The following is a 27,314-nucleotide window of genomic DNA, read 5'->3' on the forward strand; positions in this document are numbered from 1 at the left end:
TGCTACTTATCATGTTAATGAAAACTCCATTGATTGCTATGCTCTCTAGTGTTTTTCAAAGGAATGGATGTTGTGGGGGAAGGAGCCAAGATGGCAGCTGGAAAGCAGGGACTTGCATGAGATCCCACCCAGGTCCCTCTAAACACCTATAAAAATGGCTCTGAACAAATTCTGGAGCTGCAGAACCCACAAAATAACACAGGGAAGCAGGGCTCCAGCCCAGGAAAGCCTGGATGGTTGCAGGGAAGGGTCTAGCAAATGGAGCTGGGAGCAGAGCCCAGCGTGGGCTGCACCAGGACCAACCAGACTGGGAGCTGGGTGAAACAGGTGCTAGGGCCCTGAATCAGTGAGCTGTGGCAGTTACATGACTTCCCAACCCACAAACACCAAAGACAACAGAGAAGGTTAGTCTCTGTTGAAGGGAAAATCTTCGGGGAACAGAGTGAAAAGAGTTTACGATTTGGCCACTGCCCTGGGGGCAGCGGAGGTGGTGCAGCTCTGAGGACAGAGCTGCAGCTGCAGTTGCTTCTGGCCTCAGGCCCACCTGGTGGAAGGAATTAAGTGGCAGATTACAGCAGGAGTGCAGAGCCTGCTTAAGATCTGAATTGAGGTGCAGGTTGGCGGTTCTTGGGGGAGGAGTAGCACTGGTGTGGCAGAGCTTGCTGTGTTGAAAAAGCTCTGAAAACAACATTGCAGCCCTTCAAGCTTGGGACAAAGTACTCTATACTCTACAAGCAGTCATACCCTAACAAAAAACTCAAGGATCAAGTAGTTGGCTGGGAACATGGACAGGCAGCAAAAAAAAAGACTAAGATTCAGACTGATAATTTGGAATCTTTCTTTGGTGACAAAGAAGACCAAAACATACAGCCAGAAGAAGTCAACAAAGTCACAGAGCCTACATCAAAAGCCTCCAAGAAAAATATGAACTGGTCTCAGGTCATGGAAGAGCGTAAAAAGCATTTGGAAGAGCAAGTTAGAGAAGTAGAGAAAAAATTGGGAAGAGAAATGAGAGTGATGGGGGAAAACCATGAAAAACAAGTCAATGACTTGCTAAAGGACACCCAAAAAAATACTGAAGAAAATAACACCTTAAAAAATAGACTAACTCAAATGGCAAAAGAGCTCCAAAAAGCCAATGAGGAGAAGAATGCCTTGAAAGGCAGAATTAGCCAAATGGAAAAGGAGGTCCAAAAGACCACTGAAGAAAATACTACCTTAAAAATTAGTTTGGAGCAAGTGGAAGCTAGTGACTTTATGAGAAATCAAGATATTGTAAAACAGAACCAAAGGAATGAAAACATGGAAGACAATGTCAAATATCTCATTGGAAAAACCACTGACCTGGAGAATAGATCCAGGAGAGAGAATTTAAAAATTATTGGACTACCTGAAAGCCATGATCAAAAAAAAGAGCCTAGATATCATCTTTCAAGAAATTATCAAGGAGAACTACCCTGATAGTCTAGAGCCAGAAGGTAAAATAGAAATTGAAAGAATCCACTGATCGCCTCCTGAAAAAGATCCCAAAAAGAAAACTCCTAGGAATATTACCACCAAATTCCAGAGCAAACAGAACAATGAGAAAATACTGCAAGTAGCCAGAAAGAAACAATTTGAGTATTGTGGAAACACAATCAGGATAACACAAGATCTAGCAGCTTCTGCATTAAGGGATCAAAGAACTTGGAATATGATATTCTGGAGGTCAATGGAGCTAGGCCTAAAACCAAAAATCACCTACCCAGCAAAACTGAGTATCATGCTCCAAGTCAAAATATGGATTTTCAATAAAATAGAGGACTTTCAAGCTTTCTCAGTGAAAAGACCAGAGCTGAATAGAAAATTTGACTTTCAAACACAAGAATCTAGAGAAGCATGAAAAGGTAAACGAGAAGGAGAAATCATAAGGGACTTACTAAAGTTGAACTGTTTTGTTTACATTCCTACATGGAAAGATAATGTATATAATTCATGAGATCTCAGTATTAGGGTAGCTGAAGGGAAAGTGTGTGTGTGTGTGTGTGTGTGTGTGTGTGTGTGTGTGTGTGTGTGTGTATAAAGAGAGAGAGACAGAGCCAGAGAGAGAGACAAAAACAGAGAGCACAGGGTGAGTTGAATAGGAAGGGATGGTATCTAAAAAAATAAAATCAAATTAAGGAATGGGAGAGGAATATATTGAGAGGGGGAGAAAAGGAGAGATAGAATGGGGTAAATTATCTCACAAAGAAGTGGCAAGAAAAAGTAGTTCTGTTGGGAGGGAAGAGGGGGCAGGTGAGGGGGAATGAGTGAATCTTGCTTTCATTGGATTTGACCTGAGGAGGGAATAACATACACACTCAATTGGATATCTTACTCTGCAGGAAAGAATGAGGAAGGAGAAAGAAGGGGGAGATGATAGAAGGGGAGGGCAGGTGGGGGAGGACTTTTGAAAAGGGACAGGGTCAAGGGAGAAAATTGGATAAAGGGGAGTGGGATAAGAAGGAGCAAAATATACTTAGTCTTTCACAACACGAATATTGTGGAAGGATTTTGCATAATGAAACACATGTGGCCTATATTGAACTGCTTGCCTTCTTAGGGAGGATGGGTGGGGAGGGCAAGGGGAGAGAATTTAGAACTCAAAGTTTTAAAAGCAGATGTTCAAAAAAAAAGTTTTTGCATGCAACTAGGAAATAAGATATATACTCAATGGGGCATAAAAATCTATCTTGCCCTACAAGAAAGTAAGGGAAAGGGGGATGGGGGGGGTGCGGTGACAGAAGGGAGGGTTGACTGGGAAATGGGGCAATCAGAATATATACCATCTTGGAGTGGGGGATAGGGTAGAAATGGGGAGAAAATTTATAATTCAAACTCTTGTGAAAATTAATGCTGAAAACTAGAAATATTAAATAAATAAATAATGATTTAAAAGGGATGGATATTGTATTTTGCCATAAATGTTTCTGCATTGATTGAGATAATCATATGATTTCTGTTAATTTTATTATTGATATGGTCAATTATGCTGACAGTTTTCTTAATATTGAACCAGCCCTGCACTTCTGGCATAAATCCCACCTAGTCATAGTGTATTATCCTTGTGATCAGTTGTTGTAACCTCTTTGCTAATATTTTTCTTAAAAATTTGCATCTATATTCATTAGGTAAATTGGTCTATAATTTTCTTTTTCTGTTTTGGCTCTTCCCGGTTTAGGTATCAGCACCATATTTGTATCATAAGAAGAATTTGTACTGTAAAAAGAGTTTGTCTCATTGACATTCACGGAGTAGGACTCCTTCACTTATTTTTCCAAAAAGTTTATATAACATTGGAATCAGTTGGTCTTTAAATGTTTGGTATAATTCATCTGGCCCTGTAGATTTTTTCTTGGGGAGTTCATCAATAGCTTGCTCAATTTCTTTTTTTTTTAAATGAGGTTAAATATATTATTTCCTCTTCCATTAGTCTGGAATTCCATGAATTGCAATTTATATTTTTGCAAAAATTCATTCATTTCACTTAGATTGTCTGATTTATTGGTATACAGTTAGGCAAAATAGCTCCTAATTATTGTTTTAATTTCTTTTTGGTTGGTGGCGAATTCACCCTTTTTATTTTTGATGCTGGTAATTTGGTTTTCTTCATTCTTTTTTTTAAATCAAGTTAATGAAAGGTTTATCTGTTTTACTGTGTTTTTTTCCAATAAAACCAGCTCCTACTTTTATTAATTAGTTCAATACTTTTCTTGATTTCAAATTTATTAATCTGTCTTTTGGTTTTCAGCATTTCTGATTTGGTATTTAACTGATGTTCAATTTCTTCTTTTTCTAGGTTTTTTAGTTGTTTGCCCCATTCATTTATCTCCTCCTTCTCTTTTCTATTCATGTAAGCATTTAGAGATATAACACTTCCCCTAAGAACTACGTTCACTGCATCACATAAGTTTTGGTACATTGTCTCATTATTGTCATTCTCTTGAAAGAAGTTGTTGCTTGTTTCTATGATTTGTTGCTTGATCCACTCATTCTTTAGGATTAGATTATTTAGTTCCCAATTCATTTTTGGTCTACCTTTCCATGGCCCTTTATCACATGTAATTTTTATTGCATCATGATCTGAAAAGGATTTATTTGATATTTCTGCTTTTCTGCATTTTATTGTGGGGTTTTTATGCCCTGGTAGTCAATTTTGTGTAGGTGCCATGTACCACTGACAAAAAGGTATATTCCTTTCTATCTCCATTCAGTTTTCTCCAGAGGTTTATTATATCTACCTTTTCTAAATACATTCACCTGCTTAACTTCTTTCTTGTTTATTTTAGATTTATTTAGTTCTGAAAGGGGGATTTCTAGGTCCCTCATCACTATAGTTTTACTGTCTATTTCTTCCTATAACTCACTTAACTTTTCTAAGAATCTGGATGCTACACCACTTGGTAAATATATATTTAGCATTGATATTACTCCATTGTCTATGGTACCTTTAAACAGGATGTAGTTTCCTTCCTTTTCTCTTTTATTTGATCTATTTTTGCTTTTGCTTTATCTGAGATCAGGATTGCCACCCTTGCTTTTTTTTTACTTCAACTAAATCATAATACATGCTGCTCCAGTCTTTTCCTTTACTCTCTGTGTATCTCTCTGCTTCAAATTCATTTCTCATAAACAACATATTGTATAATTATGGTTTTTGGTCCACTCTGCTATCCACTTTCATTTATGGGAGAGTTAATCCCATTCACATTCACAGTTATGATTCTGTGTCTTTCTCTCCATTCTCCCCCTCCACACACACACACATTTGTGCTTTCCTCTGTCCTTTCAATCTTTTCCTTTTCACCAGTGTTTTTCTTCTGACCACTGACTCTGCAGGCTCTCCTCCCTTCCCTTTCTTTCCCCTTTCCCCTCCTACTTCCTATAGGGTAAGATAGACTTCTATACCCCACTGAGTATGTATGTTATTTCCTCTTTGAGCCAAATCTGATGAGAGTAAGATTTAAATAATGCTCACCTCCTTCCTTTCTTTCCATCTACTGTAATAGGTCTTTGTGCCTCTTCATGTGATATAATTTACCCTTCTCTGCCTCCTCCTTTCCTCTTCTCCCAGGATAATCCTTTTTTTCACCCCTTAAATAATTTTTAATCATCACATCAAAGTCAACTTATAACCATACTCTCTGCATGTATGTATATCCCTTCTAAATGTAACAAAGATACACTTCTTAAGAGTTATATCATACTCTCATGTAGACATTTAAAGAGCTTTATAAAATAAGATTTTTTTTTCTTTCCCTGCTTACCTTTTTATGCTTCTCTTGAGTCTTATTTTTGAAGATAGAATTTTCTCTTCAGATTTGTTTTTTTTAAACAGGAATAATTGAAAGTCCCATTTTCAAGATGTCATTATATGAAGAATATCTTCCTTAAATAGCAAAATGTAATGATGTTCTGAATGGAAAGAAACATAAGAAATTTTGAGCTGATAGAGATGACAGGGTCATGGATTTAGAGATGAAAGGGGGTGGACATTTAATGAAACAGAGAATTTTCTAGAATTCCTGATGAAAAGACCAGAGCTGAAGAAGAAAAAATTAACATTCAAACACAAGACTCAAGAGAAGCATAAAAAGGTAACCAGGAAAGAGAAACCATAAGGGACCTAATGAGGTTAAACTGTTCACATTCCCAGTGGGAAGATGATATCTGTAACTCCTGAGAACTGTAGTATTAGGGCAACTAGAAGGAGTCTGCATAAACAGAGGGCATGGTTGTGAGTCAATTATATTTGCATGATCTCAAAAAGTAGAGCAAGTGCAGCAAGAGGGATGCCTTGGGAGAAAGGAGAAGGGAGAGGAAAAATGGGGGAAATTTTCTTACTTAAAAGCAGTATGGAAAGAAGAGCTTAAAGTAAAAAGAAAATGAGGGAGTGCTGTACAATGCTTGAACATCATTCTTACCAGAATTGGTTCAAAGAAGAAAGAATATTGTAGATAGATAGATAGATAGAAACACATATACATATATACATATATACTCAGATGGAAATAAAAATCTGTCTTACCCAACAGAGAAGTAGGAACAGAGGATAAGAGAACAGGGATAACTAAAGGGAGAGCTGATCAACAGAGACATTCGTCTAAAGCAAAATGGACTTTTAAGGAAAGACAGGATAAGAAGACAGAAAGAAGGGAAAATTGAAGAAAATAGGATGAAGGGAAATACACAGTAATCACAACTATGAATTTGAATGGGATGAACTCATGCAAAAAACAGAAGGAAATATTGGAATGGATTAGAAACCAGGATCAAGCAATATGTTGTTTACAAGTAACATACTTGAAGCAGAAAGATGTGGTTAAAATAAAAAGTTGGAGCAAAACCCATTACACTTCAGCAGAGGTATAAAAGGGAAAGGGAGAAGTCAACTAAGTGGCTTGGTGGATAGAGTGCCAGGCCCAGAGTCAGGAAGACTTGAGTTCAGATCTCCCTCAGACAATTAGTAGCGGTGTGACCTGGGCAAGTCATTTAACATTATTTATCTCAGTTTCCTCATCTGTAAAATGAGCTAGAAAAGAAAATGGCAAACTCCTCCAAAATATTTTAAAAAAAAAACCCCAAATGTGGGTCATGAAATTGTACAAACTACCTGCCTGTATACTTATGTGAATATTCATCCATTTTACTTATATTATCAACAACAGCTTTATTGACATATAACTAGGCAATTGTACATTCAATTTAAAAAGCTAGAGAAAATAAAAATCCTTATTAAAGTCCAAAATAAACATCCTAAAAATCAAAAGAGAGATTAATAAAATTGAAATTATAAGAGATCATTTAATGAATAAAGAAATCTAGGAGCTGGTTTATGGCAGCAGGGAGGGGAGGAAGCAATAAAATGGATAAACCGTTAGTTAATTTGATTAGAAAAAAAACAAAACCAAATTACCATCATCAAAAATGAAAAGGGTAAATGCACCACCAATGAAGATGAAATTAAAGCAATTATTAGGACCCATTTTGCTCAATTATATGTCAACAAAGCTGTTATTGATCATCTAAGTGAAATGGATGAATATTTGCCTAAGTATACAGGTAGGTAGTTTGTGCAGTAGATAAAGCACTAGTCCTAGAGGGAGGAAGAATAATCTTCTTGAGTTCAAATCTGTCCTTATATACTCACTAGCTGTATGATCCTGGGCAAGTCACTTAACCCTGTTTGCCTCAGTTTCCTCATCTATAAAATGAGCTGGAGTAGGAAATCACAAGCCATTACAGTGTCTTTGCCAAGAAAACCCCAAATAGGGTCATGAAGAATCAGACATGGCTAAAAAGACTGAACAGCAACAGCAACAAATTAATTACCCAGATTAAATGAAAAGGAAATAAAATACGAAAATTACCTTATTTTTTTTAAAAAATGGGGGCAGTTAGGTGGCGCAGCAAGTAGAGCACTGGCCCAGGAATCAGGAGGACCTAAATTCAAATCTGGCCTCAGATACTTGACACACTTATTAGCTGTGTGACCTTGGGCAAATCACTTAACCCCAATTGCCCTGCCTTCCCCCTTGCAAAAAATTTAAAAAAAAAAATGAATAAGCCATTAAGTGAGCTCCCTAAGGAAAAAAAAATGCTCAGGACTGGATGGATTTAAAAGTGGATTCTACCAAATATTTAAAGAACAATTAATTTCAATAGTATATGAACTTTTGGGAAGGAAATAGGTAAAAAAAAATAAGTCTTACCAGATTCCTCCTGTAAAAGAAATGTGGTTTTGTTTCTGAAACCAGGGAAAGAAAAAAACCTGTAGAACAATTTTCCTAATGAATATTGATGCAAAAACTTAAAATTAAATACCGGCGGAGACATTATAGTAATGTATCACAAAAATCATACACTGGTCAGATTGGATTTTTATAAGGAATAAAGGGCTTGCTCAATATTGCAAAAAAAATAATATTTGACTATATCCATAAGAAAAAAACAATCAAAACCACATTATTATCTCAGTAGATACAGAAAAAGGTTTCCACAGAATATAATATGCATTCTTACTACAAACAATAGAAAGCATATGAATAAATGCAGCACTTCTTAAAATGATAACTAGTAATCTATCTCTTATAATGAGGATGAACTAGAAGCCTTCCCAATAAGATCAGGGAGAAAATAAGGATGTGAATTATCACCACTACCATTCAATATCATACTAGAAGTGCTAGCTATAGCAATAAGAAAAAGAAATTGAATGAATAACAATAATCAAAGAGGAAACAAAAGTATCACTCTTTGCAGATGATATGATGGTATACATAGACAACACTATAGAATCAATCAACTCTAGCTGAAACAATTAAGAACTTTAGCAAACATTCAGAATAAAAAATAAACCCACATAAATCATAAGCATCCCTACAAACTAGCCAAAAATAATAATAAAGCCCAGGAGGAAGAGATAGAGAAATTGCATTTAAACTAACTGCTGAAAATACAAAATACTTGGGAGCCAAGGAAAATTCATGAATTATATCAACACAATTACAAAACACTTTTCACACGAATATAGACAGATCTAAACAACTGGAGAAATATGAATTGTTCATGTCTAGGATCAGCCAATATAATACAAATAATAATTCTGTCTACATTAATTTACTTGTGCCATGCCAATAAAACTACCAAAGAACTACTTGATAGAACTAGAAAAAATAATAAGAAAACCAATTTGAAGGAACAAAAGGTCAATAATATCAATGGAATTAATGAAAAAATGTGAAAGAACACAGCCTAGTAAAAATGGCAATCACCAAGACAATCTGGTACTGGCTAAGAAATAGAATGGTGGTTCAGTGTAATAGATTAGGTATACAATACACAGGGGTAAGTGACTGTACTAATCTAGTGTTTGATAAAACCAAAGAACCAAGCTTTGGGGGTAAAAACTCATCATTTGACAAAAATTGCTGGTAGAACTAGGGAGTAGTTTGGTCAAAAATAGGCATAGACCTTCATCGCACACCATATACCAAGATAAAATGAAAATGGGTACATGATTTGGACATAAAGGACAATATCATAAGCGAAGTAGGGGAGCGTGGGAAAATTTACCTGTTGGATCTATGGATAAGAGTTTATGACTAAGCAAGAGATAGAGTGGATCATGGGAAATAAACTGGATAATTATAATTACATAAAAGGTAAAAGTTTTTGGATGAATAAAAACAATGCAGCCAAAATTAGAAGGAATGTAAGAAACTTGGGGGTGGAATTTTTGTAAGTTTATCTAACAAATCCAAATTTCTCTAATATGGAGGGAATTGAATGAAATTTATAAAATAAGATCAATAAGGGAAATTAGTTGTAAGTGGCCAAACTTTATGTAAGGCAGTTTTCAAAAGAAGAAATCAAAGCTTTGCTTTTTATTTTTATATGAAAAAACTCTAAATCACAGTTAATTGTAGAGTCAAATTAAAATAACGCAGAGATACAATCTATACCTAACAGATTGACTAACATGACAGACAAAGGGAAATGATAAAATTTAAAAAAATTGAGATACTATTACACTGTTAATGGAGTTGTAAAATTGTACAAAATTCTGGAGAACAATTTAGAACTATGCACAAAAAGTTATGAAACTGTGCATACCCTTTGACCCAGCAATACCACTATTAGGCCTGTATCACAAAGAAATAAAAGAAAAAGAAAAAGGACCCACATGTACAAAAATATTTATATCAGCTCTTTTTGTGGGGGCCAAGAACTGGAACTTGAGGGGATGCCCATCAATTGTGGAATGGCTAAACAAATTGTAGTATATGAATGTAATGGAATACTGTTGTACTACAAGAAAAATAATTAAGGTGGATGCTTTCAGGCAAAAAAAAACTTGGGAAGACTTAAATGGACTGATTCAAAGTGAAGTGAGTAGAACCAGGAGAAATTTTCACAAAAATAATAGCAATATTATAATGGTGATCACTTGGGAAAGAATTAACTACTCTTATCAGTACAATAATCTAAGACAATTCTGAAGGACTCATGATGAAAAGTGTTCTACACGTCCAAAGAGAGAATTGATGAACTTTGAGTGCAAACAGAAGTATAATTTTCTCAGTTTGAATGTGGCTGGAGAGGGGAGAAATAGTGAGGAGTCAGGATGAATCCTAGGTGGACTAGAAGGGGCTAGAAGGATGGTGTTCCCCTCCATAGTAATAAAGAAGGTAGACATGGTTGGAAATTCAGCAAAGGAGACTGAGAAGTGGTCAGGCAGATAAGAAAACGTAAGTAGGGAGGAGAGGCAGTAAGAATGTCCTACAACTCCCCTATCCCCTGTTGAGTAGTCTCCAAAAGCAGCAGTGGGTATTATAAGCAACTCCAGTGATTATTCCCAGAAGTTATAATTTCTCAGCAATACTCAACAAGAAAATATTAAATTTAAATATGAATAAATTATAAACATAATTTAATTAATAATATAAATATAAACAAATTAAATATTAAGTTAAAGAAAACATTAAAGCTAGCACTGGTCTTTTTTATCTATGCTCTGCAAAAATTATGATTTGAACCATGAACTTAAGGTGATCCCTCAAGGTGGGGTATTTTGTTATAGGCAAAATTTGCAACAAAAGGATAAGTCAAAGAAACAAATTCTAAATACCAGAGATTCATTCCTTGTCACTGAAAAATCAAACTGATCCTCCAGCCTTTTAGAATACATCATCACGCAAATGCATGTTCTTTATAAGCTCTCAGACTTTATTAACATCCCTAAATCTGTGTCAGTGGATAAACCCATTATATCTTTTGGGATTAAGGGAGGTTGAGAGTAGGACAGAGATGTATGAGAATTCATAGCTCTCAGAAAATTACATTAAATGCTAAATATTGGGTGGTGAAAAGGCTTATCAAGATGTCCTTGACTTTTTAATGCTGATAAAAAATATAACTAAATAATAGCCTAGATTTAGGATCCTATAAGCACTGGTACAAAAGTTAGGAGAGCTGGATGTTAGAAATGGTTCTACCACTAATTACTTAAGTGAAGTTGGACCTTAATCGCTGTGGATTAATTGTAGTCCTTGAAAGCAGGGATTCCTTCATTCATCATATTTGTACCCCCAATACGTAACACATAGAAGGCATGGAACAAACGCTTGTTGGTTGATTGACGTAGGCCTTAATTTTCTCATCAGTGAATTAAGCTTGATAATATCTAAGGTCTCCTCCTCTCCTAAATTGTGACTGCTATCCAAGCAGACTTTTTGAATCATCAATTAACATGAGAGGTAGTGTTGGCATAGTAGAAAAAAAGTGCAGTTAAAGAATTGGAAAATTTGGGTCCAAATAGTGTGTCTGATACTTACAACCTTTTAAGTGTTATTCAATTGTACTTTTGGGCCTTTATTGTTTCATCTATAAAACAAAAGGGGTTAAAGGCTTATGAGGCCCCTTTAACTGTAAATCCGTGATCCTGTAGATTTCTTTCTTGAAGAACACCACCTACAGGTAAACAAATGTATTATATAGAGTTCAAAAATATTTTGAGATATTAATGTAGTTTTTTTGTTTATCTTCACATTTTCCAAGATGATAAAAGTAATAGTTCTTAAGCTGGAGAACTCTTTCAATGAAATTAGATGGGATTGTAATTTCTTATCAGCTGTAAAATTTCACAATCTTTTAAAATTACAGAAAATAGATCTATTTGATAACTTCCATTGGCTGACATTTTATTTTAAATTAAAGCAATGGACTTCATACAATACCTTAATGTACTTAATTGTAATATCAAATTTCATTAATCAATTTCTTTAAAAGTCTTCTATAATGTCTCTTAGAAAAATGTTATATGTTTGCTGCCTTCTCTTCCTCTCCAAATAATACTCAGATTTTTACAAACTGTGGAACATACCTTTTAGTCTCTGGCATAAAACTATTTGGGGATGATCAAACAATGACTAAAATTATTAATTATTTATAGTATAAATCTCACATTAGCAACATCTACAATTTTCAGTGAAAACAAAGTTTAAATTAAAATCAACAAAAGGGAGAATAACAAAGAGAATTATCTCCTATTGAGTGTGAATATTACCACTATGATCACGTAATGCGCTTTCACAAATACAGTCAAATTTGAATAAAAGCATCAGATCTTCACACTCTGTCACCAGGTGGGAAAGCAACATATACAAATGTTTCAACAATCCGGCTAGTAGCTGTTGTGGGGGTGAAAGACCAACAGAAGCCCAACAACAAGAATGCTGCCAAAGCACAGGTTCTTTTGATCTGTTTTACTAAGGAAAGCAACATTAAGGGGTTGACAAGCTTACTTTAATTCAGCATACAAATACCACTCACTTAGTTCAGGGGAAAAAGCCAGCACCCTGAACTTTGGAGCAAATACAAACAAATTACAAACATTGACAGACAGACTAAATACAATTCATAGCTACCAACATCGAGGTTCAGCCCAGGAGCTCATAACAAGGGCTGGCCCAGAGTCATGCATGCCACCATGGCTGTGGGTAAGAGCTCCAAAAAATAGAAAGTCAACCCCTGGTTTTGTATCTTTTTCAGGGTCAAGGGTGAGTCACACATGCCACTCACCCGCGTGACCTGAAATCGTCACAAAGAGGCGACTTAAGCCCACGTGCTCTAAAAGCCTCTGATGTCCCAAACATGCCTCTCAAACCCTGTAAACTAAGCCCTCCCTTGAGGCAAGGAGGACACCAAGGACTCCCAATCTAATCAAGGAAACAGAGGCCAAACTCTTCAAGGGCACTTGGTTGAACTGAGTGCTAAGAGCCCATTTTGATTGCCAACACAACAAACAATACAAAAATGACATATTATTAGACAACTTGCTATATTCAAATGTAAAATGAATAAACTTAAAGCTAAATATCCATTTATGGATGTTAAAAGTTCTGTGATATTTGTTACACATCTCTGTATTATTCATTTCAGAAATTTCAGCATAACAAACTAGTCATCTTCCAACTTGTACCATTTTACAATGGAAATAAATAACAAATATTTTATATAATTATATTTTATTTAATATCCTTGATACTATGTGTTTATTTTTTTCTAAAGAAAGATTAATTTAGAGAAAGAGTCAAGATGATGGAGTGAGACCTCAGCACAATTGCATCAGTTCCTCCAAAACCTCTTCCAGGAGGACATAAAAAACACGGTAAATTGAACACTCAGTGGCAAAGTCAAGAAAAAGTCACAGAGAGTCATTTTCTAGCCCAGAAAAGCTTAGGAAGATAGAGAGATGTCTACAATCACTGGGGTAGCGGTTGGCCAGAAACTGAGGACAGCAATAAAAGTGCCACTAGACTCTTGCAGTAACACTAGACTATGGCAGTGACAAAAGAGGCAGGGAGCTGCCCTGCTTACAGGGAAAGTAAGAAGACTGAACACCTGGGCAGAAAGATATCCCAAGTTATTTTTGTACCAACCCTGGGCACAAAAATAGGTGACATCTAGCAGCTTTATTGTCCATTACCCCATTTCAGGCTGGATAAGATTAGTGTCAGTCTCAAGAAAGCAGGGACCCTACCTATGTAAGGAGCAGAGTACAGACCAGGAGGATAGTGAATGCATCCTTTTCAGATCATACCACATTGAAAACACCAAAAAGCTATACGTCCCCAGACTACTCTTTGAAAATATCAGAATGACATAAAAGACAAGATGTCAGGCCAATTATCCCCTTCCCCTCCCCACTGCAGAGGTGAGAAGAGCCCAACTCTAATATGACAAAATTAATAAACAGGCTGAAAAAAATGAGCATATAAAAAAATGAATCTGACTATAAAAAGCTATGAAGCTTAAGATACAAACTCAGAAGAAGAAAGTATCTTTAAAATGTCTACAAGTAAAGTCTTTAAGAGAAATGCAAATTGGGCACAAGTCCCACAAGAATCCCTGGGAGAGCTAAAGAAATGGAAAGAAAATTGCAAAGAATTATTCTAAAAATCAAATAAGAGCAGAAGAAAAGATGGGAAAATAAATTAAGGCTATTCAAGAAAATTATGAAAAGAGCATTGTTATTGTTGCTTGTCCTTCATTCTTTAAGAGGACCATGACATCAGGAAGGTGATGTCATGACTTGCAAGTGAGTTGGATTTAAATGAGGCAGGGCTATGAAAAGTCACTAGCCTCATTCTCTCCTCTAGAGCTATCTGGGTCCAGTGGGAAGATATAGATCAGGATGACTGGAGATAGTCCTAGATGTAGTGGAAGACCTTGCCCTTTTTAAGCAAAGGTCATTACCAGGTCTCACTTTGACTGGACAACACCCATTCAGTGGTTAAGGTGAGGTAAGAAATAAAGCAAAGAATGGCCTCTTTTACCTAGTCAAAAACAAAGAGTGAGTGTAAATAAATAGAAAAGAGCATTAATACTTTGGTAAAAATACTAAAGAAAGTAATTACTTGGCCAAATGACAAAAACAGGTATAAAACAATCACTGAAGAAAATAACAACTTAAAAAATAGAAATGACCGAGAGAAAGCCAAGTACTCCAAGAAAAAATGAGAAAATGTGAAATATCCTGTAAGAAAAACAACTGAACTAGAAAAGAGATCAAGGAGAGATAATTTAAGAATGATAGGACTATCTGAAAGTCAAGAACAAAAATAAGTGTCTAGATATCATATTTTAATAAATTATAAAGTAAAATCCCCCATATACCTTAGAACCAGAAGGAAAGAATTTGAAAGAATGTACTAGACACCTTTTGAAAGAAATCCCCAAATGCAAATCCCAGGAGTATCTTAACCAAGTCCCAGAGCTCTCAGATTAAATATAAATACTGCAAAATAAAAATACTATGGAACCACAGTCAGAATCACACAGGATTTAGCAGGCACTACTAGATGTTCCAGAATATATTATATTCCAGAAGGCAAAGGAACTAGGATTACAAACAAGAATTATCTACCCAGTAAAACTGTGTATAATCCTAGAGAAAAAAATAAATATTTAATGAAATAGAGGACTTTTAAGCATTTTTGATGGAAAAAAAAACAGAGCTGAATAGAAAAATCTGGTATTCTAACACAAAACTCAAGAGAAGCTTAAAAAGGTAAGTATGAGTGAGAAATCATAATAGATTACAAAAGGTTAAATAGTTCACATTCCTACATAGAAAGATGGTACATGTAACCTCTACAAACTTTATCATCACTAGGAGAGTTAGAAGGAGTCTACTTAGACAAAGGGCAAGGGCATGCACCTATTATGTTGGGATAATCCCAAAAATTGAATGGAAAGTGAGAAATACAGATGTATTCAGAGAAGGAGGAAGGGAGAGAAAGAATAGGGAAAGTTTTCTCCATAACAGATGAAGAAGAGTTTATACATTTGATGGGAAAATGAGGATGTAGCAGGCAGCACATGAATCTCTCATCTGAATTGGTTCAAGGAGGGAAATACACACACACACACACACACACACACACACACACACACACACACACACACACACACACACACACATACACAGAAGGGAACAGACATTCATTTTACAGAACATAGAAGTATGAAACAGGGCTAAGAGAATGGATAAGGATAAAAGAGAAGGAAAAATAAGATGTAGTAGTCAGAAGCAAAACAGGCTCTTGAGGAGGGGCTAAGATAAAAAAGAAGGCTAAATGCAAGAGAAGAAGATGTAGAGAAATATAGAGTTAGCAATCATAACTGTGAATGCGAATGGGATGAACTTGCCCATAAAATGGAAGCAGATCACAGAATGGATTAGAAAGGAGTATCCAAAAATATATTGTTTATGAGAAATACACTTAAAATGGAAAAATGTACATAAAATGAAGAGACTGGAACAGAATCTGTCATGCTTCTGCAAGATTTAAAAAAAAGGCAGGAGTAGCAATTAAGATCCCAGACAGTCGGTCAGTTGTTATCCTTCATTCTCGAAGAGGACCAAGCCAAAGGAAAAATAGACCTCTTTAAAAGAGATAATCAGGGAAGCTTCATTTTTATAAAAAGTATCATAGAGAATGGGTTAATATCAATCCTGAATATATATATATATATATATATATATATATATATATATATATATATATATATATATATATACACTAAATGAGATAGAATATAAATTCTTAAAATAAAAATTAGTTACATGAGGAAATAGACAGTAAAAACTATACTGGTGGGGTACCTCAATTCATCCTTCTAGGACCTAGAAAAATGAAAACATAAAATAAACTAGAAATAAGTTAAGGAGATGAATAGAATTTTGGAAAAGGTAGATATGATGGACCTCTGGAGAATATTAAATAGGGGTAAAAAATATTACACCTATTTCTCAGATGTGCCTGGCACCTTCACAAAAATTGACCACATATTAAGGAATAAAAATGTCACAAATTCAGAAATGTGAAAATATTGAAAGCATCCTTTTAGGCAATACTGCAATTAAAGTTACATTGAATAAGGGACATTGGAAGCATAGGTTAAAAATTAATTAGAAACTAAGTAATCCAGCCAATCCTAAAGAATGATTAGGTCAAAAAACAAAGAATAATTTCATTCAATGGATAGCAATGACACAACATACCAAAATTTGTGAGATGTAGCCAAAGTAGTAATTAAGGGAAGTTTTATATCTCTAAATGCTTATATCAATAAAAGAAAGAAAGAAAAGATCAACAAATTGAGCATTCAACTAAGAAAAAAACTAGAAAAACAACAAATTAAAAAGTCCCAATTAAACACCAAAACAGAAATCCTTAAAACTGAAGTAGAGATTAATAAAATTAAAGGTTAAAAAAACCGTTGAATTAACAAATAAAATGAGAGCTAGACGGCCATGTGAAAACCGTGTCTTACCGGAACTCTCTCAAAAATTCTGTCAGATACCTCTAAAAAACTCAATCTGAGCAGATTTGAGAGAGAAGTCATTAATACACTGAGTGGGGCAGGAGCACTGCGAGTGAGAAATATGGGAGCAGGATTAGCCCCAGGGCAGAAATACTGGCTATGGTGGCAATCCATCCCCACACCTCTCAGCCCATGACAGGAGTCTTTTGGAGCTACCAGAGACACCAGCACAGAGCCTGCAGCCACAGGAGCAGCTACCCCTGAGGCCTCCAGCCCACACACAGTAAAGGTTTGAAACTTGCCTTCTTGAACTTCCAGGAGCTATGGGGACAAGGTAAAACAGTTCTTCCTCCCTTCCTCACCCAAATAATACCCCCTTGGGTGAAACATTGAAATAGAGGGACCGAGCCTTGTAGCTCGGGAAGCTGGGGAGTCCCCCTCTTGTGGTGGCAGAAGTAGACTAGTGCATGAAGGGAGGTGTCCCAGGAGGCCCCACCTCAAGAGAACAGAGGGAGTTTCTGAGCCCAAGGTGGGTGGAGCCAGCAATCATTAACACCAGGACCCTAGGGGTGCCTTTGCACAACCAGGAGTGGCAGACCCCAGCACAGACAACTGCTGAGATCACATAAGTTGCAGGGCATGCCTAGAAGAAGAGGAGACTTCCAGGAAATCAAAACAACTCTTAGGTAACACATCTCTCCTGTCAGATTGTCTAACTTGACAAAACAGGAAAATGATAAATGCTATAGAGGATGTGGGAAAATTGGAACATTATTACATTGTTGGTGGAGTTGTGAACTGATCCAGCCATTCTGGAGTGCAATTTGGAACAATGCCCAAAGGGCTATTAAAATTTGCATACCTTTTGACCCAGCAATACCACTTCTAGGGCTATATCCCAAAGTGGGAAAGGAACCTGTGTGCACAAAAATGCTTATAGCAGCTCTTTTTGTGGTGGCAAAGAATTGGAAATCAAGGGGATGCCCATCAATTGGGGAATGGCTAAACAAATTGTAGTAAATGAATGAAATGGAATACCATTGTGCTATAAGAAATGAGGAGCAGATGGACTTCATTATAACCTGGAATGATTTACATGAACTGATGCTGAGTGAGGGGAGCAGAACCAGGAGATCATTAAACACGATTACAGACACACAACATCTGTAAAGACTAACTTTTATACACTTGACTCCTCTCATAAATGCAAGGTTCAAAGACAGCTCCAAAAGACTCATGATGGAAAAAGCAATGCACATCCAGAGAAAGAATTATGGAGTTTGAATGCAGATTGAGGCAAACTTTTTGTTCTCTCTCTTTTTTTCCCCTTTTTAAAATTTGGTTTCATTTCTCCTTTCTCATGATTCATTCCATTGGTTATAATTCTTCATTACAACTGGACTTTTATGTAAATAACTTCAATGTGAAGGTATATGTAGAATCTACATTGATTTACATGCCATCTTGGGGACTGGGGGGAGGAGTTGGAGGGAGACAAAATTTGGAACCCAAATACTTGTGGAACTGAGTGTTGTAAACTAAAAATAAACAATAATTTTTTTTAAATGAGAGCTAGTTTTATTCAAAAAAAACAAAAACTTAGATAAAACACTGGCTAATTTTACTGTAAAAAAAAGAAAAAGAAAAAGTTACTAGCCTCAAAAATGAAAAAGGAGAATGCAAAGCCAATGAAGATGAAATGTGATCATTAAAATTATTAAGAACTATTTTTCCCAACTATATGGCCATAAAACTAATAATCTTAATGGATAAATATTTTAAAAACATGAATTGCCCAGATTAACTGAAGAATAAATAGAATACCAAAATAATTTTTTCTAAGAAAAAGAAGTTGAACAAGCCATAAATAAGCTCCCTAAGGGGGAAAATACAAGCCTAAATAGATTTCCAAGTGAATTCTACCAAACCTTTGAAGAAAAATTGATTCTAATACTACATAAACTGTTTGAAAACAATAAAGAACTCTACAAAATTCTTTCTATGACACCAGTATAGTTTTGATATCTAAAGTAGAGAGAGGAAAAATAGAGAAAAAAAATTATTAAACTATTTTCAGCATGAATATTGATGCAAGGAAAATTTAAATGAAATTCCAGAAATGTTTCAAAAAACATATTACAAAGTTCATATGCTATGGCCAGGCTAATTTATACTAGGAATGTATGACTGTGTCAATATCAGGAAAACTATAAGCGTGCTTGGCCCTTTCCATAATAAAAAATGATAAAATCACAAGATTATTTCAATAAATGCAGAAAAAGTTTTTGACAAAATACAGTGCTAATTCTTATTACAATCACTAGAAAGCATGTAAATAGATGGAGTTTTTCATAAAATGATAAGTATTTTATATGTATAACCAAAAGCAAGCATTCCTTTTTTCTGGGTAATGGGAATAGACTAGAAGCCTTTCTAATAAGATGAAGAGTGAAGTAAGGATGCCATTATCATCATTATTGTTCAATATTGTGCTAGAAATGCTAAATATAGCAATTAGACAAAAAAAAGTAATTGAAGGAATAAACAGACAACAAGGTAACAAAACCAATTGCAAAGTTTTTGAAAATGGTATGATGGCTTACTTAGAGAATCCTGGAGAGTCAATTAAAAATCTAGTCAAAATAATTAAAAGCTTCAGCAAAGCTACTGGATATAAAACAAACTCACACAAATCATCAGCATCCCTACATATTATCAACAAAACCTATCAGGAAGAGATAGAAAGAGGAATTCCATTTAAAATAACTGCAGATAGTATAAAATACATACAAAATAAATGCAATACATAAAAATAAATACATGCAATAAATACAACAATACATACCATAAATACATACAAAATAAAATACAAAAAGTCTACATGCCACAGCAAAGAAACTATATGAACACAGTGACAAAGCTCTCCCCACACAAATAAAAAGAGACATAAATAGTTGGTGAAATACTAATTTCTCATGAGTAAAGCATGCCAATATAACAAAAATTACAATACTACCTAAATTATTTTACTTATTCAGTGTCATATTAATCAAACCATTAAAGAATTGCTTTAAAGAACTGGAGGAAATCATAATAATATTCATCTGGAGGAATAAAATATCAAGAATATTAAAAGAATCAATTTTTTTAAATGAAGGAAAAAGGTATTGTAGTACTAGATCTCACACCATGCTACAAATCTGTAATTATCAAAGCACTTTGGTAATGGATAAAAAACACAGTGATTGAACAACAAAATCGATTAGGTACAAAATGAGCATTGCAACCTAGAGCTTGATCAATCCAAAGATCCAAACTCTTGGAGCAGGAACTCACTATTCAACAAAAACTACTGGGAAAACTGGAAAACAATCTGGCAAAAAGTAGGCATAGACCAAAATCTGACACTGTATATTAAGATAACCTAACAAATGGGTACATAATTTAGACATAAAGACTGATATCCTAAACAAATTAGAGGAGCATGCACACACATACACACACACACACACACACACACACACACACACACACACACACACACACACAAACTTCTTAGCTCCATGGATTGGGGAAGAGTTCATGACCAAACAAGTTATAGAGTTGGTCCATAGGAGGTTAAATGAATAATTTTGATTATATAAAATTAAAAAGGAATAAAAGCAAATGTAATAAAAACTTGAAAAAGGGAGGAAAATTGGAACAATCTTAGTAGAAGATTTCTTGGATAAAAGTTTCATTCCTCAAAGTTGTTACAATAGAAGGGAAGAGGGAGGAGATGAAAGGGAATGAGTGGACATTATTATTCTGATTGGATTTGGCTTAAGGAGGGGAATAACATACATACTCAATAGGGTATTTAACCCTACAGGAAAGAAAGGAGGGAGATGATGAGGGAGGGGGGTGATAGAAGGGAGGGCAGATTGGGGTATGGGGTAGTCAAAAGCAAACACTTTTGAAAAGGGACAAGGTCAAAAGAAAAAATTGAATAAATGTGGGGTAGGATAGGATGGAGGGAAATACAGTTAGTCTTTTACAACATGACTATTATGGAAGTGTTTTCCATAGCTACACATGTATAACATATATTGTTGAATTGCTTGACTTCTCGATGAGGGTGAGTGGGGAGGGAAGAAGGGAGACAATGTGGAACTCAAAGTTTTAAAAACAAATGTTAAAAATTGTCTTTACATGCAACTTGGAAATGAGATGTATAGGCAATGGGGTATAGAAATCTATCTTGTCCTACAAGAAAGTAAGGGGAAAGGGAATAAAGGGGGGGGCTGGGGTGATAGAAGGGAGGGCAGTCTGGGAGAAGGGGTAATCAGAATGCATGCCATTTTGGGGTGGGGGAAGGGAGAGATGAGGAGAAAATTTGGAACTCAAAATCTTGTGGAAATGAAGATTGAAAACTCAAAATAAATAAAAAAATTTTAAAAGTCTCATTTCTCGAATATTTAAGGAACTGAGTAAATTTATAAGAATAAGAGCCATTCTTCAATTCTTAACAGGCAGTTTTCTGAAGAAATAATCAAAACTATCAATAGTTATATTTTTTAAAAAAAATTTCTAAGTCACTAATAATTAGATAAGTTCAAATTAAATCATGCTGTGGCACCACCTCACATCTATCAGATTAGCTAACATGACACAAAAAGAAAGTGATCAGTTCTGGAAGTGATGTGAGAAAATAGGTACACTAATGCATTGGTAGAACTGTGAACTAACTGTGAACCAATCATTCTGAAAACAAATTGGAACTATGCCCCCAAAGCTATGAAACTGTGCATACTCTCTGACACAGTGATATCACTACTAAATCTATACCCTAGGAAGAGCAAAGAAAAAGGAAAAAGACCAATATGCACAAAAATATTTATAGCAACTCATTTTTGTGGTGGCAAAGAATTGAAAACCAAGGAGATATCTATCAATTGGCTGAATAAGTTATGGTATATGAATGCAATGGAATGACATTGTGTTGTAAGAAATGATAAAGGAGAAAGTTTTATAAAACCCTTGAAAGACTTGTAGCAGATAGAATCTGAAATGACTAAGAAACAAAGGTTGAGCTTCTGAGCATATGATTTACTAAGCAATGTATGCCAATTGCCTAACAAATCAGGACCAAGACTCCTCAGCTTGGCACTGAACCCAAAATACTTAGAGAGATAGATTTCTGTGCATTGAAAAAAACATTTAACAGAATACAAACTAGGATACAAGATCAGATATTTCTAAATGGAGGAAAGATTGGGGATTTTCCGAGTTGAGAGGGGGAGAGCATACAGATGTAATCCCCTGAAATCAGAAAAAGAGGTGCCCTACTCTTCCCATGTCTGCATTCAATCAAAGGTACAAGGAAATAGTAACTTTTTGACCACTATGGGGCCAGCTGCCAGATAATACTTAGAGAGCTCACAATGGAATAATTTTGAGATGGTAGGTTTACATGTCACCAAGGTAACCAAGAAAACTCAGCAAACACAAACAGGCTAAAGCAATACAATGATGACCATCAATATTAAATAACATCAAGTCTTCTTGTATCTTAGTGTAAGAAACGAGGGGGGGGAGGAGCAGTTAGTTTTGTTTCCACAGAGAATATCCCTCTTCTTCCCCCTCCCCCACAGCTTTAGCAGAATGCAAGTCAGGTGACTGGTTAGAACTAGTTCTAATCAAAGCTCTCAGTTGAAAGGTTAGAGGCTTGTATGCATGGCACGAGCCATTTGAGGAGGGCTTGATGTAGGCAGTCAGGGGGTTTTATCTGGCCAATGAAGAGCCTGGCAGGAGATTCAAAGGGGTAGTCAATAAAAGGACTGGAGTCCATCTGAGTCCTTTGTGCTCTCCCGTACTCTGTTCAGGGGAGGTACCCATTTATTCAGATTGAATAAATGTAAAATATAATTAAAGCACTCCCAACCTCTACCACTTGGTTAGTGTCCTTTCTCATGAGAAAGCAGTAAAATTCCTTTTTGCCTGTTCTCAAGAATGGTCTCTCTTTTTAATGTGAGTAGTGGTCTCAGACCCACACTTTTGGGGCCACCTTGGATCCCCCTTATTTGAGGAAGGGTGTCCCAAACAATCTGAGGACAGGTGCCATCTGGCCATTTGCTAGCAGTCCCCAGAGTAACTGGTGAGATTTCCTTTCACTCTTAAGGAACAGACCTGAGGAGAGACTATCTCAGGAGGCAAAAGTGAAAGTGGGAGAGAGCTCCCGATTGTGCTAGAGGAGTTCACCCAGAGAAACAGCCTAATTGACTTGGTCATGTAAGTCAGTGCACACAACCCAGGTAAGCAAGACCTGTGAGTCCTCTAGAGGGCAAGACCGGTGAGCCCCTGGGTAAGCAATTGGGGCCGTGGCAAGGTTTGTGAGCCTCAGCCTGCTCCCCTAGGCAAGATGGGTGAGCCCTCCTTCTCAGAGAAGGGAGGAAAAACTTGTGAATCATGGGGAGAACTCAGTCTAACATGGGTGGCAATAATTCCTAATGTTCCAGACCATAGCCCACTAGGGGACAAACTAGCTAATTGGGAGTTACCATCGTACAAAGGGAAAGACAAGAGAAAAGAAAAATGACAGCGATGTCTAATTTGTGCAGGGGATTTCTCACAATCCTCTCTGAATTTTGGGATTTCCTGTTGTTTTCTGTCTGTATCTGTTCTGTGTTTCTACATGGAGTAAGTGTGTGGTCTGGCACCCTGTGAAGTCTACTATCTCTGTATTTCTCTCCCTCCCTGACTCCAGTCTCTTTGGAGAAGCAGATGAGTGGGAGAGAGAGGCAGAGAGAGGAGTATTTTGTTGTTTGGGTTATATGATGGAAAGGGCAAATTGAGGAGGGAAATAAGGTATGCGCAGCCTTGGAGTGACTTTGATCAAAGTCCACCAGAAGGTATAACTCCCACCAGCGGGTGAGGAAGGTTCAACCACGTAGAAGAGGATGTGTGGAAAGTGTAGGGAAAGTATAATTTATTTGAGTAGAGGCTTGGGGATAAAAAGGTTTGGAGGCTCTTGAAGAGTTGTTGGAAAATATTCTCTTCCCCCCTCCTGCATTCCAGCTTTGGCCAAGTTGGATTGCCAGACTAGAAGTTGAACTGTGAAAAGCCAGCATGTTTTAGAACTGATAAGGAATCAGAGCAAAAGCAGCCCACCCAGAGGAGGAGAGGGCTGAAAAAAAGAAGAAAGCTGGGAGCTCTGAATTAAGGTTTGGTTAGGTCCCAAAGGTTTAAAAAAAAAACTCTGTGTTTGCATTAACTCAGTGTATCTAACATCAAGCAAAGTGTTTTAAAACTGTAGAAGTAAAGGGGTCTTCTGTAGGATAATTGCATGATTACTTTAAAGGTTACGTGGTCTGTTTAGAATGTGATTAAATTGTTTTAAGGTAAAAAGCAGCTGGAAAAGAAGGTTGGTAAGTATAATATTTTTTCATTTATTTGAAATGTTTGAGGTAGTTTGGGTCAAGATTAGGAAAGAGATTGAAATTGGAGTGAGAATACAGAGGGTAAAATGTTTCAGTAAAGATTGGGAAAGAGAGAGATAGAAACTGAAGATAAGGGATTTGAGTGGCTAAGTCCACGTGCCTCTGGGCCCATGTGCTCTGGAGAGACCTGGGCTTTTTGCCTAGAAGGCAAGTGACCACACCTCCTTAAAATTCCTTAGGCATTTTGTTAATTGTGAGCGAGGAATTGGAATGCCTGAGATGAGACTTGGGGAAAGCAGGGTGCCAAATTCAAATCTGGATGAATTATAAAAGCAAGTAATGATATGAAATAAAAATCTTTTTTAAGGGCCAGGTAAATGTTCCTAATACCTACGCCAGAGGCAACAATTGGCTCAGAAGAAGAACTGTTCAGTGTATGTATTTAAGGTATTAATGTATTAATATATATGCTATTATGTTAATGCATTTATATACGTTGTATATGTGTGTGTGTGTATATATATGTATATATATATATATATATATGTATATATATATATATATATCAGAAGTAATAGGATCCATAATTTCTATATGCAATAATCTGAAAATGTAATTGAGGTTATCTTATTTCTAAATTGTATTTTTAGAGTTCTCTTAGGCTGTAAAATTTGAGAGACCCTTGTGAGGTCTGCTTTGTTATAAGGAATTGATTTTTAAAAATAGGGGTGTGATTTTCTAGCCTGTTTCATCTAAGAAAAGGCTTGGTAAACATTGTTATTGTTATTTGCTATTTAATTGGGTATGTTCTTCTTGACTTATAGAAACTAAGTGTCTTCTCAATTACAAACACCTTTTTCACTAAGGAACTTTGTGATATTTAGGGATTCTGTAATAACTAGGAATCCAGTTTCTTAATAACACTTTGGAATTTGTTTTACTTGAGGACTTTTGCACCAACTCAGTTTTAACAAATTCTAGTGTTTAAAGGTTTATTTTTGCTTTAAGGAAGAAGAAAGAGATTTCTGTCATTTTAAAACTTTCCAACTAATTTTCTTCGTATATGTTTAGTGATTATTCCTCTTAACATCAGGATGAAATTTTAAACTGTTTTTAAAGAAGAGGAAATAATTCTAGAAATGTTTTGAAAAATATTTTGTGTGATTTTTAGAAGGCCTACTGTGAATTTGTAGTCATCCCATGGCCTAAGCAAGAGTTAAAATTAGTGTTTGAACTTATCATATGTGAAACATTTAATTCCTGAAGTATCTCATTCTTCTAGACTATTATTAGAGAAGAATAAACAAGCTTGTGAAACAAGGACATAAATCCATCAACCTGTTAGGTTAGTCATTAACCTCTTTGCTTTGTTTAAGATGGAATGGAATTCCAGTACACTAGTTATGTTAGTAAATGGTAATAACTTGTGAACTATATTGTCTTATGGCTGAAATGTAAAGGAAGGCTGAATAATGGGTTTGAGAGATTTGGAATGATAAATAAAGGTTTAAGTGGAAATATGAAAGTCAGATAAGGTTTAGGGACAAATGGGGGTTATCCAAGCCCCTCCTGTCCCTAGATAATTGCTCTGTATGATAGTTTTAGATGGTTTAAGTATGTCGAGAGAGTGTGAGGAAGTATTTTAGAAGACAGAAAGCTTATGTAACTTGATTGATAATTAATGCTCCATCAAATTTGGGATGGTCCTATCTGAAGGATAACAGTCCATATTTATTTGCTATTTAAGACTTTATGGGATGGCAATTTACTATTGTTTTAAGCTCTGATTATCCAGATAGATGTCATAAAGCCAATAGTAGAGAACTTCTAAAGGTGGATGTCTGTGCCTGGGAAGAGTTTTGAAGACAACCTTGGACATGGCCTAGGAAGGATCTTCCTGACTCTATTTCCCAATTTCACTATTTCCTTCTTAAAAAAGAAAATTTCCTACCTGATTACTCTTAGGCCCTGCTTTCAGCATCTAGTGACTATATGATTAGTTATCAGATATGACTCATGCCTGCAATCAAACAGAGCTAAGGAAGTTCTTTCCTTCTATCAAGATATATGATATTGTCACTCTTTTTCTTTTAGAGGAAATTTGTATTATCCAGAAGTCCTGTAGATACAATGCTAAATCTATGAAGGATAACATTCTTTCTAAATATTAATGGGAGTAATTAGACAAAGGGAAAAAGAAGTTTGTGAAATAAGAATACAAATACAATTTTGGGTCATAATCCCATAGACTAAGGTTGGGATTTAAAGTTATTTTGTATCTATGTGGATTAAGGTCCTGAAATGTTTCAAAGTGATATAAGAGCAATTGGGTATTAAGACAAATGGTGTAATTAATTACCGGAATTAAATCAGACATTTTCAGTTTGGGGAATATTTTTGCATTGATGGGAAAACTTAAATATGGTTTTTTTTGGATTTGAATTCATTCCATGGTCTAAAAGGTAAAGATAGAGTTAGTATTTGAAACTATCATATTTATATGGTTCAATTCTTGAAGAATATCTCATTCTTTCAGATCAGGCATAGTTAGAGGAGAACAGAAAAGCCTGGGAAACTGATGGCAATGTGTTACAGCAATAACTTATGATCTTAATGGGAAGATTTTATGAACAGGGGAGGTAATGCATGCAAGCTATTTAGGGCTTGCTTTGGAGATATTCCTTAAGCAATGTGAGATTATAGTCATATCTTAAACTAATTATTGGAACTTGCTATTCAAAGAATTAATGGGACTGTTAACTGATTGTCTTTGAGTCTAAGACCAAGTATGAATATCAAGGAAGGCTGTCTAAGTCACTTATCTATGATGCCAGCAGCCCTGTGAGGAGCAAGTATGAACTGGAGGTATGATTTCATGGGAAAGTTGAGAGAGCAGCTGTTTGGCTTGTGCTAAGGTGGGACCCTCTTGACCTGACCCCTTACTGAAACCTGGCAGACTTTAAGCCTGGCTCAATGCAGCTTTCAGTTTGACATAACTTATGCCTGGATTTGACATGAAGTTGGAGAAATGTTCCCTTACTGTAA

Source organism: Trichosurus vulpecula, chromosome 9 (assembly GCF_011100635.1).
Source record: "Trichosurus vulpecula isolate mTriVul1 chromosome 9, mTriVul1.pri, whole genome shotgun sequence".
Lineage (NCBI taxonomy): Eukaryota > Metazoa > Chordata > Mammalia > Diprotodontia > Phalangeridae > Trichosurus > Trichosurus vulpecula.